This window comes from Oncorhynchus tshawytscha, unplaced genomic scaffold, assembly GCF_018296145.1.
Source record: "Oncorhynchus tshawytscha isolate Ot180627B unplaced genomic scaffold, Otsh_v2.0 Un_contig_242_pilon_pilon, whole genome shotgun sequence".
NCBI lineage: Eukaryota > Metazoa > Chordata > Actinopteri > Salmoniformes > Salmonidae > Oncorhynchus > Oncorhynchus tshawytscha.
The window spans coordinates 158,931-162,193 of NW_024609593.1; the positions used below are offsets into that span (position 1 = coordinate 158,931).

The 3,263-nt window shown below is 38.3% G+C and overlaps 1 long non-coding RNA gene across 1 annotated transcript; it reads left to right on the forward strand.

Annotated features, from left to right (window-relative positions):
* Positions 1 to 298: 298 nt before the first annotated feature.
* Positions 299 to 2,933, forward strand: LOC121845227. The gene is made up of 2 exons (XR_006082455.1): positions 299 to 1,751; positions 1,787 to 2,933. It is a non-coding gene; the product is annotated as an uncharacterized LOC121845227 (long non-coding RNA).
* Positions 2,934 to 3,263: the final 330 nt, after the last annotated feature.

Here is a 3,263-nt window from a genome sequence, read left to right on the forward strand (position 1 = left end):
CTTGGTCTTTTACCAAATAGGGATATCTTCTGTATACCACCCCTACGTTGTCACAACATAACTGATTGGCTCTAACACATTAAGAAGGAAAGAAATTCCACAAATTAACATTTAACAAGGCACACCTGTTAATTGAAATTCATTCCAGGTGACTACCTCATGAAGCTGGTTGATAGAATGCCAAGATTGTGCAAAGCTGTCTTCAAGGCAAAGGGGGGTGGGGGGGGATATTTTAAGAATCTCAAATATAAAATATATTTTGATTTGTTTAACACTTTTTTGGTTACTACATGATTCCATATGTGTTATTTCGTAGTTTTGTTGTCTTCACTGTTATTCTACAATGTAGAAAATAGTAAAAAATAAAGAAAACCCTTGAATGAGTAGGTGTAAAACCTTTGACCGGTAGTGTACTAAACCTTGCATAGAGCCAATACATTCTATACACTTTATACTGGATTACGTTTATATTTTGTTTAACTTTCATTTAGTTATGTTCCAACTTTCCCTCCATCTTGTGCCAACATCAGTTCTTTTTAAGTCTTGGTTCCAATAGTTTATAGTTGTTTTTCTAAGAGATGCAAGAGACAAAATTCACAACTTCTACAGCACAAACGGCAGAGTCATGTCTTCAGTGTAAAACTAACAATGACTCAATAACCCATGCATTCTGGGAATGTTATGATGTCATAAAGATACGGGCGGAGTTGGAACGTTGGCTGTCAGAAGTATTACAATGTAAACTTCATTTTAAATCCGTCTGTCTGCATATTTCAGGACATGACATATGAAGGGTGTAATGAGAGACCCATGGGGGGGGGGGATACTTTACTCGTCAATGATTTAGAAGAAAACGTTGACCTAAAAAAAACTGGAAATCACATGATCATACATCATTACAACAGTGGATGAATCCAAATGTTTATTTAAATATTGAAAATGTGTGGGCTACGGAGAAACATTCTACAGTGCCATTTGAGGCCATATTTCATAGAGTTCTACAAGCACCGGAACCTTCCAGGGGAGGACGGATGAGGGGGGGGGACATATGTGATGTGTACAGTAACAGTGGGAACATGTGGGTCTGAGCAGGTGTGATGTCATTGATGTTTTGGTAACATTAGTGGTCTGTTTATGGTCTTTGTTTATGCATGTTGTTATTGTAAAATTATATTTCAACATGAAAACACTCACAGTTTACAGTTATACACTTTACAGTTATACACTTTACAGTTAACATTCACACTTTACAGTTAACACTCATACTTTACAGTTATACACTTTACAGTTAACACTCATACTTTACAGTTATACACTTTACAGTTAACACTCATACTTTACAGTTATACACTTTACAGTTAACATTCACACTTTACAGTTAACACTCATACTTTACAGTTATACACTTTACAGTTAACACTCATACTTTACAGTTATACACTTTACAGTTAACACTCATACTTTACAGTTATATACTTTACAGTGAACACTCACACTATACAGGTAACACTCACACTTTACAATTATACACTTTACAGTGAACACTCACACTATACAGGTAACACTCACACTTTACAATTATACACTTTACAGTTAACACTCAAACTTTACAATTATACACTTTACAGTTAACACTCACACTTTACAGTTCAAACTTTACAGTTATACACTTTACAGTTAACATTCACACTTTACAGTAACACTCATACTTTACAGTTATACACTTTACAGTGAACACTCACACTATACAGGTAACACTCACACTTTACAATTATACACTTTACAGTTAACACTCACACTTTACAATTATACACTTTACAGTTAACACTCAAACTTTACAATTATACACTTTACAGTTAACACTCACACTTTACAGTTCAAACTTTACAGTTATACACTATACAGTTACCCTCACACTTTACAGTTAACATTCACACTGTACAGTTATACACTTTACAGTTCACACTCACACTTTACAGTTCACACTCATAGTTAACACTCAAACATCAAAACATCAATATACACACTTAGTGCCACATTATATTTGGCTCTGTTGTATCAAAGGCCCTATAGTTTCCTAATGTCCCTGGGCCTATACGGCTGTATATGGGGCTACATATAGGGGCTATACCCCAAACTGGAAATGATCACATCTGGAATGCTATAGGTTCACTCTCTGCCTTAAATGAGTCAGCTGGGATCTGAAAACAGAGACAGAACGTTCCTCATCTGTCTGAACTCTTAACCATCTCAGAGACAAGACGTTTCTCATCTGTCTGAACTCTTAACCATCTCAGAGACAAGACGTTTCTCATGTGTCTGAACTCTTAAACCATCTCAGAGACAAGACGTTCCTCATCTGTCTGAACTCTTAAACCATCTCAGAGACAAGACGTTTCTCATCTGTCTGAACTCTTAACCATCTCAGAGACAAGACGTTTCTCATCTGTCTGAACTCTTAACCATCTCAGAGACAAGACGTTCCTCATCTGTCTGAACTCTTAACCATCTCAGAGACAAGACGTTTCTCATCTGTCTGAACTCTTAACCATCTCAGAGACGAGACGTTCCTCATCTGTCTGAACTCTTAACCATCTCAGAGACAAGACGTTTCTCATCTGTCTGAACCCTTAACCATCTCAGAGACAAGACATTTCTCATCTGTCTGAACCCTTAACCATCTCAGAGACAAGATGTTTCTCATCTGTCTGAACTCTTAACCATCTCAGAGACAAGACGTTTCTCATCTGTCTGAACTCTTAACCATCTCAGAGACAAGACGTTTCTCATCTGTCTGAACTTTTAACCATCTCAGAGACAAGACGTTTCTCATCTGTCTGAACTCTTAACCATCTCAGAGACAAGACGTTTCTCATCTGTCTGAACTCTTAACCATCTCAGAGACAAGGCGTTTCTCATCTGTCTGAACTCTTTACCCTCTCAGAGACAAAGGCTGGGGATCCCTGATTAGAGGGGAATCACCCATGTGCTGTCCCAGGTTTAAATCAAGCCCTGATTAGAGAGGAATCACCCACGTGCTGTTCCAGGTCTAAATCAGGCCCAGATTAGAGAGGAATCGCCCACGTGTTGTCCCAGGTCTAAATCAGGACCTGATTATAGGGGAATCACCCACGTGCTGTTCCAGGTCTAAATCAGGCCCTGATTATAGGGGAATCGCCCACGTGTTGTCCTAGGTCTAAATCAGGACCTGATTATAGGGGAATCGCCCACGTGCTGTTCCAGGTCTAAATCAGGCCCTGATT